Here is a 19,248-nt window from a genome sequence, read left to right on the forward strand (position 1 = left end):
TTTCTGCTCTCGCTCTGTCCACGCACACATCTGGCCATGTTCCTGTGTGTGTGTTTGTGTGCACAGAAATGATGCGGTATCCTGTTTCTGATCTCCCCTTCCTGCCCGCTCAGCCCCAAAGCAGGAATATTCTGTGTATATGCATGTCGGATGTTGTCAGGCTTACTGTCATATTTTCTCTCCTCTTCCATACATACATACAAACACACACATACATGTATATATTCGGCTGGAAAACTAAGCTAACTCTTTCAGATCAGATTACCTTGCTCTCCTCTAGAAGGTCAAAAAGCACAAGATAGATTTACTGTTCCTGTTGTTTGTTACTGGAGTTGTTTGTCATTGGTACTTTTAGTCCTTCAACTTCGAAACTTACTTTATGTAGAGTTTTGCCGACACTCAAATGCTGGTCTTTCCCTGTAAATTAAAATTTGTTTTCTGGATCAGTAGTGTCAAATTAAAGAAGACCAGGTCATAATGCAGATAATGATGAAGTCCTTGGTCTGTCCTTGCTTGTTTTTGAATTCTTTCAGTCCTCATTCTCTTGCAGTGAAGTGTTTGGGGTAAAAACAGACGTAGCTTCCTGTGCGATGTGTGCCCACAGTAGTAATGGGTGCTGATGAGGCTGGGTGTGCTCTGTGACCTGTGTAGTCTTGTGGTGGGGTCTGTTAACCAGCCTGCTGATATGACCAGGCCCCTATCATTAATCACACACTTCTCCCTCTCAGGCTGTCAGCATGGTCTAGGCCAAGGTGGATGTATCAGGAGAAGCTTGTTGTAGTGCAGAGGCCTGCTGGCTTTGCAGTCTTGCACTCAGCCAGGGAATTGGGTTAATTTGTGCTAAAGAAGGAACGAACGTGAATTTTTTATTATCATCCGACAAAGAAACTGTGCGACGTGACTGCGGTCATGTAGTGCTGAACTAATTACAGTAGCTGATCATTTGTTTAACTAATTTATTAAAAGAAAAAAATACAAAACATTCATTGTATACACTTTATAAATTTTGAGGATTTGCAGCTTTTCTCTGTTTTATTTCATTGTAAATTAAAGTCTCGTGTGCTTTGGGTTGCTGGTCAGACGATGATAAGTATTTCTTAGTTGCAAAATCGATGATGATTTCTACCTCCCTCTTATTGAAATATTTTTTCCTTCCTAAGAACTTTGAATAATTGGCTATTGCGCTTTAAGAGCTTTGTTGTGAAGGAATATTTCAGATTGTATGTATCATCTTGATACAAAATAAATTAGTGGTAGAAAAATAATTAACAGATAAATTGATAATAACAGTACTTGTCAATTGCAGCTTTGTCTGTTGTTATTGTAGCATTTAGTGTGTTTTTCACTTTTTTTAAAGCATCTTCCTTTGCAGTAGCTATAATTTTCCATCTTCAATACGACTCTCCTGAGTAAATATTGTTTTATATACAGAAGTAGAACATGCTCATTGTTAAAATATTCCTAATTTGGATAATATTATGGTATACACTAAAAATAAGTCAAAGCATTAACAGTGAAGAAACCGACTTGTTAGCATCTGTGTGTTAATGTGCTTTGTGCTCCTGTAAGCACAAAGCAGCTTTTCATTGCCCGTTAAAACATGCCAGTCTCATCTACCTCTGCTCCCTCAATTTCCTCTGCTCCTTTCCTTTGTGCCCAATTTAGTACTGCAGAGGCAATTTGGACTTCTCCAAACGGTCCTGCCTAGTTACTGCTTCCAGGCTGATAAAATTTCAGTCTGCGGTTTTCTTTCTCTACTGTGTGCAAATTGAGATATTGATCCAGCGTGCAGCCGGGCCCAGCAGGCAGGTGTAGGTGCACAGAAACATAACAAGCTCGGGCAGAATGAAGCTTTTTGAGGTTTTAGAAGAGGACTGAATATCTGCTTCATAACCACATAGATCCACGCTGCAGGTTTGTAACATTGCTAATCCATGAAGCTCAGGTTGTATTACATAGTACAATCAGATCTATCCTTTCTTGCACACGTTAATGGTAGTCCAAAATTAATACTGTGTATTTTTTTATTTAGTGCAAAAATAGGTATGCACGATGAGTATTTTATAAATAGGACATTTCTATCATTAATTATCATATATTGCCTATAATAATATCTGATTTGGCAGATTATATCAAAGCATTTAAATTGAATTTTTAAGTAAAATACTCCATACAAGCCGAAGTATATTTGTGAGTTTTTTTATGTACTTCACGAAAAAAAGAACATTTGCACAGAATGATTTTTTTGTTTTTGTAATAGTAATGTCAGTTATATTTGGTTAGGTCAGAGCTGTGGAATTTCAGATGTCCTGTTCACAGGTACCATAAGAAAAAAAAGGCTTTAACCTTAGGGAATCGAGTCATGGCTCTGTTTCAATTGTGCGAGAGCCTGACCGTGGACACCCAAAATTTCATATATTCATCCAAATGTTTGGTGACCGTTTGGGAGTAGCTGATCGGACCTGGCTCCCCCCAGAGGTCCAACAAAGCTGAAATTTGGTCCAACTCTAAAATGAGTCATATGGCTGAAAAATCTGGTCAGAAACGAAATCAAAGTGTATGGCAAGCCTTATCGACCATGAGAAGCAGGTAATAACTGGTTATTGGTATTACCTGAAAAATATCCACATTGTGCATCCCTAGAGAAAACAGATTTTGGATTATGACTTATAGAGGTTTTGATCTACATTGTCAGATTACAATTTGTTTCATGTAATTTTAACATTTTAAGAGACCCATTTGCACAGTAGTACGAAGGATATACAGGCAGAGTCAGAGAGCCAGAGTACAGGAGGGTGGACAGGAAGAATAAAGGCAAGAACAGGCAGAGGACGAGGTAGAGGGAGGGATGTGTGGGTGGACAGGTCTCTGGTCGTGACAGATAGCTGGCATTAGAGGGTGTCAGCTGGCAACTGTGGTACTGTGGGGAGAGAGATGAGCGTGGTGGAGAGCAGAGAGGAAGAGTGAAAGAGTTAATGGGCTGTTTGGCTCTCTTTAGCTTGTCTGCTGCTAATGGCCTCGCAACACAAGGATAGACAGCAGGAGAGAACACGCAAACACACGCAAATGTGCACACGTGCTTACAAACACACACACGCCTGCTGTCTCCACTCTGGTTATGAGCCCTAGATGATTAACAGCTAATTAGGGCCCAATCTGGAAAGGCCATTAAAATCCTCTCACAGTAAAGGATTGTGCTGCTGTGCAAAACGGCAGCTTGTTTTTGTTGTTGTGAGTGAGAGTTGTATGGTTGGTAATAAAGAAAAAAAAACCCAGCTGAAGATATAAACATTACATTAAACTGTAGCCTGGTTTGTATTACTCCACTGCTGGAAGTGTCATAGTTCATTGCTTATGTTTAGTAAAACGCAGAGGTGAGGAGTAACTAAGTACAAATACTTTGTTACTGTACTTAAGTAGATTTCATCAGTATGTGTACTTTACTCGAGTATTTTTTTTTTCAATTCTCTTTTTTTGAACATTTGAACATAAATGTCTGTACTTTCTACTACTTATATTTTCAAAACATGCTTGTTACTACAGTTTTAATTCATTTGAGTGGAATTATTGATTATTTTTGTTTTACATCATTGTTTTCTGCCTCATAAATATTAAAACTGATTTCAACATGCAGTAAATGGATTGAACAATAAAATAGAAAAGACTCATTCTTGGTGTAAACAATCAGTGCACGTCAAGCACAGCAACAAGAGTAAAAACGATGTAACAAGACGAAAAAGATGTAACAAGGGGAAAGGGATGTATTAAAACAGAAACAGTGTAAAAGATGTAATGACAAAGAAGATGTAACAAGATGAAAAATGATGTTAAAATAAGCAATAAGACAAAAAGATGTAATGAGACGAAAAATAACGTAACAAGACAAAAGACGTACCAAGTTAAAAAAACAACATAAAAGGTGAAATAAAAAGAAATAATGATGTAAAAGATGTAACAAGGCAAAAAACCCCAGAAAACTAAACAAACAAGACAGAAAAGATGTAACAGCACTCAAACGTAACAAGTTGAAAACGATGTATCAAGACGAGAAAGACATAACAAGTTCAGACCAACACGTGAGGGAGGCTCAGCTGGAGAAAAGGTGAGGTTCATTTATCGTTGCACAGAAGTACATTTCAGAGCCTTTACCTTTTCACTTCTTCTTGAGTAAAGAAGTTAAATTTGCACTTCGACTTTTACCAGAGTCTTTTCTTACACAAATATCTGTACTTCTATTTGTGTACAGAATGTGTGTACTTTGCCACCTGTGATAAAAAGCATGTCATATGGCAACAGATGAACTGCAAGTGTTGCTGTTTAACCTCTGGCTTAGACAACAATGACGCCTCAAAGGCTCCCTGGGTTTGTCGTGTTGAGGAATGGTTGGATTTTAGACTCACTGGAGACAAAGCACCTCAGTGCCTTAAGTCAAGCATGCACCTTCGCTCTACTGAAGTGCCTCCAGTACACTTAGACGCTCGCTTGTAACGGCACACTCCCTTTTTCTTGGTCCATCACGTACCCGCACACACAAACACACGAGACACCCGGATTTTGAGGCGGCATGCCGCAGAGATCAGGGGCTGCTTGTTGTTTTTACCAGAAGGTCGAAGGAGAGGTTAAGAACTTGATCCCTCCTCCACCAGATAACTACATGTCTCTGGGCACTGTCAGCCCCTCTGACATTCCACTATATATGACCACATCTCACTTCTCAGGTCTGCTAACCATTAGTGTGATAGCAGGTGAGCTTGTGTGTATGCTCGTGTAAGTTAAGTGTGTGTATTTGTGTGCACATCGGTGTTTACCTGCGCTGTCATGTGTCCAGGCTTCACGAGAGCTACTGATACGGAGCAGCCTAAACCACCATCTGTTACAGCAGCCGTCTCCTACAGTATTTAATCCAATGGTAGACTGTGTCAGGATTTTAGAGGCTGTGAGTTGCACATTAAAACACCAGGCAGAATCCCCAAAATGTAATTCTTTAAACTCTACAGCACCACAGTGGTTACTGACATTCTAATAGAAACAAGAATTCAAATGTTTAACATGTCTAACACTTTCAAAACTGAAATATGGATAATTAAACAAATATGGCTCTGGATCATTTGGTGGCTAATGTAGGTGCCTAGGCTGGGTTGCACCAACAAGAATAAAATTTTAAACCCAATTAAATCATGTTTTAACTCCAAATTATGTTGAAACAAACTTTTAAACAAACTTAAAATTAAGATGATTACATTTAAACCTCTGTTTAGTTTTTACTCTAAATGTAGATTAAATTTTTGTTGCACCAAAACTTGAAACTCCAATTTAAAATTTATCTGGTATTAACTTTAAATCTAGACCTAAGGAGGTTTAACTTTTAAAAAGGTTTCTTTTTCAGATGGATTGAGCAAAATAATCAAGTTCCTAGAAGAAAGTTAAAGGGATAGACTCAACCTGACAAAGTTTAACGATGAGCCTGTTCTGTCTTTGATGCAGCTGATTTGTTAAAACGCTCTTCCAGTTGCTGAAAGGCACTCTCTTTTTTTCCTTACAGTGCTGTTCTCTGTTTTTAATCTTCTTTTATTTGACCATATTGTTCAATTAATTCAGCAAGTAGGTTTTTCTAATGAGGAGAAATTAGAGCTTCTCTGTTGAGCAATCATGGGTAAGCTAACTAGACTAAATAACTTTTTATCTAGCTAGTAAACAGTGTAGCTAACACTTTATCCTTTTAGCTAACTAGCAAACAGCATATATTTCTCTAAAACTTTAATTAGTAAGCAAACAGAGTAACATTTAAGGAATATGGAGCAGCTGAAAGTTGATGTTTTTACTCCCTTTTAGACTTTCTAGGTCCAGACAACACTTAAATTTATTTGTTAATTATTTCTTCTAATTTGGGTAAGCAAGCGGTTTACATAAATATGCTTGTATTTACTAAATGGAGATTCTTTTTAATTTTGCAGCAGAGAAATTACAATTGATTTCACCCTAGTTTTTCTAAACTTGGAGAGCTGTGATTGAATTAATCTGTGTTGGCTGAGTTTGTGCATCAGGCATCCTTTCGTTCCCTACACCGATTTGTCCAAACATGACTGACAAGAAAGGCTGTCCATTTCTTTTCTATAAAAGATGCGGTGCAATCACCCTGTAACCCGTCTGAACTCTGCAGGGCCCGTTTGCTGCTCCATAGTTCACATATTTGGTTCCTTTCAGTCATCTGTGCTCTTGTAGCGCTGCTGACAGACCTGCAAACCACACACAAGGGAGAGCAGGGCAGCACATTACTTTTGGCCTTTTTCCCATTATAAAGCATCTGCTCACTCAAAGCAGTGACAGAGACATCAGCTAAACTGCCCTCACAGAACGAGTGAGAGACTTTCCTCTTGTTGAATGGGCAAAGCCAACTGAGTGATGGGTCAGAAACTGATACTGAGAGGGCTGGCCACGGGTCAGCACCACACGTACACTGTAAATACCTGACACATCTCTGCTCTGTGGGCGTTAGACACCAATGTAACTAGATACTTTAAAAGTAATCCTTATGTATAGAGAGCAGTGCTTGTGCCACTGTGTAAATAGTGGACAGGGATCCCAGGTCTGAAAAATTAAGCCAACTAAGAAGTGCCTTAAACCCTCATGCATTCAAATGCTCAGCAGCAGGCGACTCCACTGGTTGCAAAAAGAGGTCCAATTGTATGTAAGATTATGAGAAAATGACCCTGCTTCTCATTTGATTTATTACCTCAGTAAACAGTTGCCTAATGAGTCTGTGGCCTCAATTTCTAGTTTCAAGTCCTCTTCAATACAGCATGAATTAACTTTTGAAATCATGGCCCCATTTAGAGTAAAAATAGACGATAAAGCACTGTATGCCCAAGGACGTGGTTACCTTGTGATTGACAAGTTGCTACCATGGCGTGTCCTCGGGTTGTCAGTCAGATCCAATCAGGATCGAGGTGTAGCAAAGCGTATCCTCTCCAGCTCCATGCTCTTGTCCAAATATGGTAACTTCTGGTTCCAAAAACCCAAGATGGCAGTGACATAATGGCAAACTCAAGGCTTCAGAACAGTAGTGTACCAACCAATGGGTTATGTCAAGATGGTTTTACACTTGGTTAAAATCCTTTGTTGTTGAAACACTACAAACTGTGTCGTTGCTGTGCTTTGACCACACTGCAATGCAGGCGTAGTTTGTGATTTTCTGTATGACTGGAATAACAGAGGTGTTACACACTGCTTACCTCGACAGCAAGAGTCTGTCACCAGGATGTTTTCATTCAATCATTTCAGTTATGGCTGCAAAAGTTTCTCTGACATGAAGGCAGAGGATGCAGAAATTTACACACAGTTGATTCTCAGACTTGAACTCGATTATAAGATGGAGCTCCCCTGGTCCTCTGCATGACACAGTGCATGCACAATTTCTTGTGTTATTGTCAGATGTAATTCTGAAACCCAGGTTTCAAGTAATGCTCTATTAAGAGTTATTTTTGGGGTTGACATTCAACCCGCATTGACTCAGATGACTCATTGAATAAACAGTGACTCAAATACTCCCTGCAATGTGAAACTGGTATCACTTCCAAGAATCAACATCCAACTTTATCAGTCTCAGCAGCTGTCAGCAAAGTTTCTGCTTATTGTTTTGCTTCACACATATGTTTTCGAATTCCAGTAGTGGTCAGACCACCCTCACCCCTAAAATGCAAAATCATGGAATAGTGGGCAGCTATTTCTAGCAAATACAGTAACACAAGCTAATGTACTCAAAATGCTCAGCGGTCTGATTTATTTAATCAAGTCACTGGTGGCTTGAACATTTAAAAACCCAAACTAGGATAAATAGCAAGTGAGTACAGGTAGCCAGAAATGATAATGCAAGCTTACTGTATTAGCTAATCTACATGATTCATTGGCTAGCTGGCTGCAACTAGACAAACTTCAGAAAAAGTAGCTAGCTACTTTTAAACATAGTACACAACTTATCTAAGTACAGGAGACAAGAAATGAGAAAGTTGGTAGTGTCTAGAAGGGAACGCAAAGGTCTTGTGAGTGTGATCATTTTAGTGAATCTCATGATCTTTCCCAAACTCTAACCAAGTGTTTTCTATCCCCAAACCTACCCAGATCTTACCCACATCATTGTCACTTTATTAAACATTACTGATTTGTACAACTTCCACAGTGAAGAAGCAACACATGCAAATTTTGCAAGAGTTTCGCAAATCAAGGGTTCCCTTCTAGACACGACTAAGAAAGTTTCTGCTGGATACCGAGCTTGCTCAACCGTCTTTGCATAGTACTGAAAATGGAAGTCAGAAAAAGAATTCAGTCTGCTAATTTGACTTTGAACTATGATGGCGATCTGTTTCAAAGAGCCTCAAACTTGACCTTACAGCTGTTAATGTGGTCACCCCACAGTTATCTTGCCTGCAGAGGTAAACATCTACATGGCTGCTCAGTGCTAACAGACAAATGTCAAATTAATATGAGCCAAATCACCTTTACTCTCCAAACCCCACATACTCACACTGTCAATGTCTTTGAAAGCCCTTTTTTCTGAAGTTTGTCAGTTTTATATGCTGACAGCTCTTCACACTTACAAAAACTATGTCATCATGGCCAACAAGTCCATTATCCTGCTGGTTTATGACCAAATAAGAGGAAGGGGGAGGTGGGGATTGCTGCTATTTTTTTTTCCATCTGATAAGATAATTTGCAAGACTTGAGTATTGTTGCCAGTGCTCAAAGCAGTTTTAAATATTTTTATGGAGATCTGTCCATTGGCTGTGTACAAACTGAAAGGGAAAGCTCAGTACCGAAGACAAAAATGCGTCCCCCTTTTTTCCCACAAGACATGATAGCTCCCCGGCTCAGACCACCAGCTACACAAAGTCAAAGATCACGGCTGTTTACATTCACCTCTCATCCGTGCTGCACTCTCTGATCAGACAGCCGCTGGGACGCACATAATGCCGTTCCCACATCTTATCCTCACAGGAACCCCACGGGACCTCATGTGTGAGCTGAGGTAAACCACTGCAAGGACCAGTCACTAACCGCTAAGATATACTTACGCAATTGTGAATGACTGAGTGAGTGAAAATCTTAACATCGTCTGGCCCGGTAAGGCTCCGTGTAACAGAACACAGTTTACCATGTTAGCCTAGCGCTAATCTATTCCCCTGGTGTCTCCACTGAGAGCCTTGTTGTTGGATGGGAACGAGCACGTGGGGCAGAGGGGGGTTATCTGGCTAATGTCAGGCAGCGCTCACTGTAGGGGTATTGTCATGCATAAGGGCAGACATGTTTACTGTGTGCTCAGTGTTTTACGAGCTGTCCCCCCTTCTTCCCTGCCTCCCCCTCTCGCCTGTCCTTCTCCCCCTCCTCTTCTTCGTCCTCCTCTTCAATGACGTAATGGAGGAGGCCGATGAGAGCCTGAGAAATGGGATGATCTACTGCTGCTGACATACTCACTCACTAATGTTGTCCTTCTCCCTTTTCCTGCGCTCCTCCACACTCCCATTTTACTTCTGCCAAAGTCTACTGAGATGCTTTTTTTTTTTTTTTTGCAGCATTAGTCTGTTTTCAGACTCCTTTGCTCCAGCAGTTTGTCTCTCTCTGCTGCTCAAACTCCTGGAAATCTGTTTTGTCATATTTGGTCTGTTTAAAGGAACAGTTGTCTTTGCCCTCTGCTCCGTCCAGAGCTAATGTGTTTAGTCAAGGCTTTACTGGAACCATTATTTTATATGTGTGGTCAAAACAGACGTTTGAGGATGTCATCTTGGGCTTTGGGAATTTTCTATCATTTTATGGACTGAGAAAAGGATTGACAATGATGGAAATGATTGTAGTTGCAGCCCTATTTAGAATTTTAATTTGGACAACTTAGATTTGTAGGATGATAACATGATATGATCATATCATTACAAAATGATTCATAAAGTTTATACATTATATTGAATTACTGCACAGCTCTACAAGAGACCTATTAACTAAATAAGAACAGTATTCTGTTGTGTATTAACTTGAGTTTATATTTGTAAATAACTTCATTTGTGATATTACTGGGGGTGCTTCTGTTTTTTTCTTTGATTAATCAGTTCAAAGTTTGTGTTATATAAAGAGCACAAGGTGATGTTATCAGATGTCTTAGTTTCCATGACCTGTCCTTAACCAAAAAATATTAGAAATTTACTGTAATGTAGAGCTGCAACTGTTGTTCATTATCAATTAATCTGCAGATTATTTCACAATTAATTGTTTAGTCATCTTCTTTTGTACAACCCACAGTCCAAAACCCAAAGATGTTTCATTTACTGCCATTATGACAAAGAAAGACAGCAAATCCTTACAATTAAGAAGCTGGAACCAGAAAATGTTTTACATTTTTACTTGATTAATAACTGAAATTATTAATTGATTATCAAAGAGTTAGTAATTCTTTTTCTATGAACTAATCAATTAATCATTGCAGCTCTGCTGTCATGAAAGACAAAAGGAAGTGGCAAACTCTCACATTTGAGAACCTTCACCCATTAAACTGTTGTGCTTATTCATCCTGGATGCATTTGCCTTGTAAGGGTCAGGCTTACTTCCATTATCCTTTTGTTACACACACACACACACACACACACACACACACACACACACACACACACACACACACATACACACACACACACACAGAAGGACACACTAACAAGCTGCAGCTCGACACGACCCAACACCGTAACAACCTCTCCTTGAAGGCTAACTGCTCTCAAGCTGATCAGTTGAGTCATTCATCCTAATCATCTCCACTCTGCACTGAGAGGCCTCCACACCTTCAGACAGGCGGAGAGACCGTCCAGCCAGCTCTATAATCATCTGAGACAACAATGCTCCTCTCAACAGCTATCCAAATATTCTCTCATCCAGCACGCTCAGCCTTCCTCAGTGGCCCTTCGTTTAATCAGCTCCGACTGTTGACTTAGCTTCTACTCACTTGATCCCATTGTGGATGTGTCTTATGGTGCCGGTGATGTATTTGCTGGCTTGTTAGCCTTTCTGTACGGAGGCGGACAGATGGTTAGACTCTCTGCAGGTGCTTGTTAGCTGTTGTTGAGACTGTCGCAGACAGTTGTGAAATAGGCCTAGCTGTTTTCTCACTGTAATCATTTCCTCTTGATTCTTCTAGTTGAAATATTTTCTTCATTATGATTTCTAACATTTATTTTCTTTTTTAAAAAAATATTAAGGCAGAAGAGTTTAAAAAAAACTCTTATTCTTTCAGTTTATCATTGTTCATTATGATATGGCTGCTTCTGATGTGGAAACAAAAGTTTTTTGTTTGTTTTTTTTTGCTGATGTGAGAAAAGAATCAGTTCAGCATTAAAGACATTATGTCAGCAATTGATTATGGGGATATTTTATTTCTGTATACATAATAATCTTCTTTGAAAATGTTAAATTCAGTCTCTGATTCAGGTTTCAACACACATCATTGCAGTTTGTATGAGAAAGTTGGTTTGTCATTCTTGTACAACTGTAAAATGGACTGGTACACTTTTCTTTCTGAGTATGTATGTATTATATTATTATTACTGTATTATAATACATGACCTGCCCTTTTATTTATGTTCTCTACTGACTCCAAAAATTATCAGTAGTTGTAAACTTTGTTAGGTGTCTGCCTGTCTCACTGTCTGTCAGACCCCAGTAACATATTGCTCAGTATAACTGATTATTAATGATTTCTTTAAGACCCATAATCAGACACATCGTCAAACATTCAGCATTAATTTGAAGTCTAATTAAGGTGAAACAGGCAAACAAAAAACACAAATTCGGGCCCAAATAGAAATTTCAAAGGAAGACAGCGCAACTGTAGCCTTGTTGTCAGAGAAGCGACTATTTTAACTTGTTTTCTTGATCTCTGATGACATACTGTGGTCATTTTATGATTTATTACAGTAAATATATTACAGATTTCTCCTCCTGAAAAATAAAAAATATTGCATCATATCATTTGTCATTATCGAGCATTAACTAAAAAGAGAACACAGCTGCAGCGTTATTGTCTTACGAGTTTGAGTCAGCACCATTTACGTCTCAATCAGTATTGTTTACCCCATTGTCTCTGCTGTAAATTGGACCACTTAGTGCACTTTCCCAGTCTAGACTGCGCCGTTTGTCTGACTAAGACCAAATCCACCATGACATGTTTGTTTTGGGGAGATACTTTCCCAATCACTGCTCATTCTGCTTCTTTTCTCCCCATAACATGATATTGTTGCTTTTCAAGTGGCTGAGGGATAATAAGAGCGATGGGAGGAGTGAGCGGCAGAGAGTCGGGGGTTAGAGTTTCAGGTTCCACTTGCCAGCGAGTGCCTCCGTTGACCCATAGCCAGAACTCTCACAGTTGTGACCTGTCTAATTAGTAGAGCAGGAAGGAGGGGGGAACTGAAGTAACGCACACAACCCATCTGGAGTTCTGTCGGTGTGTGTGAATATGAGAATAAAGGAAATGGTTTGTTAGCTGTGTGGCTGCTCCGAGGCTCTCATTCCTTACGTCATCCATTGCTTTTTTTTTTTCTTTCCTCTTCCATGTTGGGGGCCCCCTCTCCCCTGGCTGGCTGGCAACAGGCTTCCTTTGCCTGCTTCAAAATGACAATCGGCTTCTCATTTACAGCGAGCTAATAAGCCCTTTAATCAGAGGGCTTGTCAACCTCAGGGCAAGGCAACTCCAGAGGAGTTGATCCAAAGGATCGGATGACTGGAAGAAAGAACAGCAGGAAAAAAAGGGAGTAGTGCTAAAACTGAGAGAATAAGTAGAAGGGAAAATGAAAGAGGGCTGTTGAACTTGGATGAAGAAAAGAGAATCGAAACAAGAGAGATAATAAATTTGCCTTAAAGGAATAGGAATTAAAGGTATAGTTAAGATTTTTGTGGGGGTGAATGAGGTACTTATCCAGAGTCAGTGTATTAGCTATAGTAGATGGCAGTCAGCATAGTTAAAAGACGCAACAGGGGTGTCAGTGTAGGAAGCTAAGCAATGAAATTTAGCAACAACGATTAATCACTTATCGATTTTGAAAATAGATTAATCATTTTGAGTCCTTTTTTAGTTAAAATAATGTCCAGAGGCTCTGATTCCAGCTTCTCAAATGTGAATATTTTCTTGTTTCTTTAGTCCTTTATGACAATAAACTGAATGTCTTTTGATTGTGGACAAAACAAGACATTTGAGGAAATCACCTTGTGCTTTGGAAAACAGTGATCATCATCATTTTCCACTATTTTTTGACATTTCTCACCAAACAGACAGGAAAAAGTACAGAGATAGGGGATGACATGCAGCAAAGGACCACAGGCTGGAGCTGAACTGGCGGCTGCTGCAGAAGACAGACAACCTCAGTATGTGGGGCTACAGGGGCGTATTTTAGCCACCTGAAATAAGGTCCACCTAAAAAAATCAGTATGAGTATAGGTGCATGCTATATTTAGAATATTTTCTCCACTTTAGCTTGCTTGACAGTCTTTTCCAATAGGAAACCGATATTATAATAAGCCAAATTTTGCTCCTGTTAAACCTACCAAACTCCATTGGCAAAATCAGTAATTTAACCTCGCAGAACACTGGAGTTGCAGGTTTAGAACTGTTACAGCTGGTTAGTTTGTTTGTGTTGTGACTTCAGTATTTTAAAAGGTGAATTCAGATTCACAGAAGTCACAGTAACACAAACAAACTATCCGATCGAGGCAGTGGTAGACCAGCAACTACTGTGTTCTGCAAGATAAAATTTACTGTTTTTGCAGAAGGAGTCTAGTGGCTTTGGATAGAGCTATATTTGGCTCATACAGTGGCAGCTTCTCACCAGAAAAGACTGTCCTACAGCAAGATAAAGTGGTGAAAATACTCTAAATATAGCATACATTTAAACTGATATTGTTTTTGTTTTTTTAAGGTTAGACTTATATACGTTGTTTAGTTTCCTACACGGCAAACTAGGGTTAATTCAGGTAATACACTGACTATTGGTAAGTACTTCATACATCCCCACTTCCAAAAATCCGAACTCTCCCTTAAAGCTAAGAAGAGTAGAGCAGCTTCTGCTAAGGATGATGATGTTTGTTGTACTTGGAAACAAGCAGATTTAATAGTTTAATTTAATAAAACGCACAATCAGAATTCAATATGACAAAACAAAGCTGGATTGAACTACTGGTTCTGTGGTTTAGCGGTGTAATTTTTCTCATGTGAACAGGCACCGTGTCTCACTGTCACACATACTGAATGTGGTTTTCAGGATGTTTTGATCAGCTTGTTCTTAAACAGTCATTTCAGTATATACAGACCTGACAAGTGTTTGCTTTATTCATCCGTAATCGATACAAAAGAAAACAGTCTGCCGCTGACAACACTCTGCGTGCAACATGTGCATTCGATTACACACCCACACCGCTGAGTGACACACACGCGTGGGACACATGCACGCACACTCGCATCACCGTTGGCATGCAAATGAGTGCATTGATTTGTTAAGTGACATTTTAACATCCTCACAGACAGCTCTCCATAAGTCCTTAAAAGGGTTTTTTAGGGCCAATGAGGGAAGGAGGAGAGCATTCAGTGTCACCTCGTTAAAGCTGAAGTGAAATCCAGCTCAATCCAGACCATAAAGCTAACCGCAAACCACAGCGAGGCACAGAAATTTCACAGATAGGCTCAGTGCAACTCCTGCAGACCTGTGGCAAGGACACTTTTACTTTAGAGCAAAGAAATAATCACTTAAAGAAGTCCAAAGTGAGGTAAAAAGAGATAAAAAATAAATCATAGCCGCTTGCAAGCAAAAAAAGCTCTCCGAGATGAGGCTGTGTGGCCACTGAGTCAAGATCAGACGTTCTCAGTTCTGTTCCTCGGGGCTCCTGAGTAATCCTGGTTTAATGTCCACCAGCTGGTTAATTGCAATCACTTGGTGTCTCCAGTCTGATGTCTCAAATAAGGATTGCATGCCTTTAAGTCCTCAGTCCAGAGAATATCTCCATCTAAAGACTAACATATTGACAGACACATAGTCAAACTGTTGTACTTTGATGCTTAAAGTTCACACTCCAGCTACAGATGTTACAAAAAAAGGAAAGAATTAAAGTAATCAGAGACTCCACAAAGAAAGCATGTTCATTAGGAAACATTTTCATTGGAATTCACATCATAGCTCTGCAACCTGGCACAGAAGCAAAATAAGCATTAAAATCAAGAAGAGAAATTAGTGATATCCATTTGAATACTTGGCTGCTTTGAAGGGCAAAAACTGATTAGGGTAAATGATTGTTCTCCTGCATTGGAGAATATTCCAAATTATTGTTGCCATTGGAAACAAGTCACAGCGCACAATAAAGGGGACTCCCCCTATGCTTCAAAGGTGTACTTTGTCAAATCTGTAACAATAGAAATGTGGGATTCCAGTGACTTCTACCCCCTATCAGCATTTACATAAAGGCATGCTAAATTATTCATTAATTATCAGAGAGTCCCCTGTGGACGGGGATGACACACACACTGGCTGCTAATTGGCCCATCAATAATCCTGCCTGGTTCTCCTGAAGTGGCACCAGATCCCACCTCAGGAATCTGCTATCTGTCCCAACCTTCTGCCTCAGTGTGCCGCTACAGACAGAGACGTTTCCACACCTGCTCACCTGGCACGTTGTTAATGGCTTATCGGTACACGCCTGATTTCTGTACTTTGCTTATATTGCTTGTCCATCAAATAGCATAAATTCCTCACATGCAGTCTCCTAGATTTAAATCAGAAATCCGATGTCATGCTTACTTTAAGTTTCAACACTGGTGGAGACACATACTGAGCCTCCCCCAGCAAAATATTGAGTGTCAGACACTTAATATCCTAAGTTTTGGTGATTTTTAATGTACCAATTTGTACTTTTTCTGCATCAGTTTTCAGTAGAAATGTCTTTATTCATGTAAAAGAAAACACAAAAATCTGGCACCAGGTAAGAATTCAAAATATAAGGAAATATAATGCAGTAATCCTCTGAGGCAAGCAGTTAATCAAAATAAAAGTCCTCTGCTACTTTCTTTTTTTTTAATGACCAGTTGTTTACTGTCAGATTCAAGTGAAACAATGCAATACCCAAACAAATAATACAAGAAGTAAACAAGAAATGCCATGAACTGTAAAATCATTATTTTAAATTTCAGTTTAAAAGATAGGATTAGGAGTTTTTATTATTTTAGTTATTATCTAAAATTAGAAATAAGATAAATGTACTGTGTTACTTTAAATGTTTTTTTATGAAGGTGACAAATGCACATGTTCGTGTTAAATAGTGAGGGGGACCTGCTTCTTTCATACACCCCAAAATTTACACCCGTTTCTCACAAGGCTCTCAAGTGTATAACTGAAATCACATCAGTATGCTGCTGCCTGCATTTGCAGATATAGTACGATATGTTATTGTGAGCTAATAATTATTAGACAATGCACTTTTTCACCTCTCAACACTTTCAAACGTCTCCACTCCGTCTGTGGCTCTCAGCTCCGAACTCATTTATTCCTTCTAAAAATGTACGTCTTTGAAAACACAACTGGGGCTGCTAATATGATTATTTGCATTATCAATTAAATTGCCGATTTCTTTTGCATTTAATTGTTTAGTCTATATCAGTCATTCTCAAATGGGGATACTTTTGGAGGAATGCAGCGGGTATGTGAAACTTTTGTTTAAAAAAAAATGTTAATTTAAAAAATACCAGTCGTGCGTATTTCCTAAAATAATTAAAGTGTAATAAGTTAAATAAAAATCTAAGTTTGATTAAAACACATTTTAGATTCAATATTCCTTTTTTTTCCTGATATTTGTATTCATTAACTGCCAAAACTGTCAACTGCTGTACCTCACAGAAGCTGAAAGCACCAAATGCAATCACGCTCACTGTGAGCAGGAAGCCACTTTCAGTTCTGAATGACAGGTCAAATGGATTTGTGTTTGAAATGTAGCAGTAATACAGCTGAAAACCTGGAGGAAGAAGTGGAAAAGAAAGTGAAAACACAGCCAACAAAATACTCCAAAATTCAGGAAGAATATTTTAATGGGATTTGCCTGAAAGAGCTGACACTGATTGCACTCCTGCTGGTCAGCAGCTGCTTTGATGAAAAAAATATTTCAAATGGTAGATTATTGAAAATAATTTAAGAACCACTGGTCTGTAAAATGACAGAGTGTGAGAAATGTTCATCACAATTTTCCAGAGCCCCAAAATTTGTCCTTATTTGTCCAATCAACAGTTCAAAACCCAAAGATTCTTCATTTATTGTCATAAAGGACAAAAGAAATCAGAAAATCTTTACTCTCCTTTCCTTGAGCTCTTTTAAGGAACTGGAACCAGAACATTTTTGTTTGAAAAATGACTGAAACAATTAATCATCAATTGTAAAAATAGTTATTAATTAATTAATTAATTCTTTTAATCAACCAATCATCACAGCTCTCGTCACAAATGGATGATGTAATTTACAAAACAAAAAAATGAAATAATGTCCTGAGCAGCTTGGGACTACAAATGATTCTCAAACAGGAGTGAATTGTGTATTTGTTGCTGCTTTTGGTGAGCGAGTGATGACTTTAAATAAACTACAGTACCCATGTTCACACTAATGAGGGAACATGTCACTGTTTCAGCGACAGCAGGCTCACTGATGTATTTTTTCATTGTTTTCACTTACATCCTAACCTGATTGTTGTCTGAGTGCTGCAGTAACACTGTGCTCTTTTTAAAAGAGCCGTGAAGAGCCATGATCAAGGCAGTTTACTGTTTCCCCGCAGGCGGAGACGGATATTCTTTGAATCTCTGAGATGTAGTCCACAGAGGTTAAATTTGTACACCTACACTTCAGTCACAGAGTTCTGCAGAACCTTTTGTCAGACAGACGGTGACAGACCAAACAAATACAATAATACACAGCACTCACACACACACACATCCACACACTCTCACTTATTCTGTCTCTCTCTCCCGCTCCACATGGTACATGCAAGTGATTTCCATAAAGGCGGGCCTCTGGAGAGGGAGCTGCAATAACATGGCTGCTCTTTGTTTCCCCGTGCTGATTGACAGTAGATTGCAGTGCACATTAAATGCCCATCAGGCCCAGCTTTAGTTTTAGAAACAGGGGAGCAGGGCCCGTCAAAGGTCAATCCTAGCGCATAATGAACTGATCTCTCTCTTTCACTCGTACAGACACACACACACACACATCCACACACGCACAAACACACGTTTTAACCCCGCTCTGCCTGCTATTAAAGTGAGTTTGAATAAAGAGGGTTTTCCTGGCTTATAATGTAACATTAATAAAAAGGACTGCTGTATGACACAAGCCTTTAAACACACTTAACAGTGTGTGAACATGCTGATGCCAGAGGGACAGATAGACACAGAGTCTAGACTGTCTTGGACTCTGGGGGTGTTCTGTTTCATCTTATTACTAAAATGTTAGGTTAATTTTGTTTCAACATCACCCCATAGTTCAGCCCTTAACTGAAAATGTTGTCAAGTGAGTCACACAAAGGGGAAAAGAATCTCTCCATCTGCTAATTTTGTCAAGTCTACAGCTCTCAGAACAGTGATTGCATCTAAGTAGGACATTGTCCAAAATACCAATGTGTGTAATAACCATAAACAGCATACACTGATTTAAATTCTACTGCTATGACAAAAAAAAAAGCTATGAACCAGACTGCCCTGTGGATAATAGACTAGAAAATACTGAATACTACCCAACTGTCTGGACTGATACCAAAGCAATACTTTCTGTAATAACTTACTTTGAGAGATATGAATGTTTTTCTCCAAACTCACTTAAATATTTAATATTGTCTGAGGGCAAGAAGGCGTACAAGAACTTCGCTTGAAAAAAAAAGTCCAAAGCTGCCAGAATTCTGATTTATATTAACAACTATCTCATCGAAGAATGAGGTAGTCAGTAACACACTGACTCTGAGCTACAAATTTATTTATCTGAGTATTTTCCTCCCAGTTGGATCTTCAGGTCATCAGGTCACTTGCTGGCGAGAAAACATTTTTCACTCAGCAGCTGTCTTATAGAATAAGTTACCTAAAATCAGGGAGGAAATTGATGGTGTGTGCAGGTTTGAAACTGCAAAAAAATGGATTAGAGACAGGTCTGATTAAATTATTATTTCATGGTTGGATCCACATATTTCAAGTATTTATTGCCTGTGTATTTT

At 39.0% G+C, this 19,248-nt stretch overlaps 1 protein-coding gene across 2 annotated transcripts in view; it reads left to right on the top strand.

The window, feature by feature from the left end:
• lrba (LPS-responsive vesicle trafficking, beach and anchor containing) overlaps positions 1-19,248 on the top strand; it is a 272,740-nt gene that overhangs the window by 211,288 nt on the left and 42,204 nt on the right. The window lies entirely within an intron of this gene.

The sequence above is a fragment of the Lutjanus erythropterus genome, chromosome 3 (assembly GCF_056507025.1).
Source record: "Lutjanus erythropterus isolate fLutEry1 chromosome 3, fLutEry1.hap2, whole genome shotgun sequence".
NCBI lineage: Eukaryota > Metazoa > Chordata > Actinopteri > Lutjaniformes > Lutjanidae > Lutjanus > Lutjanus erythropterus.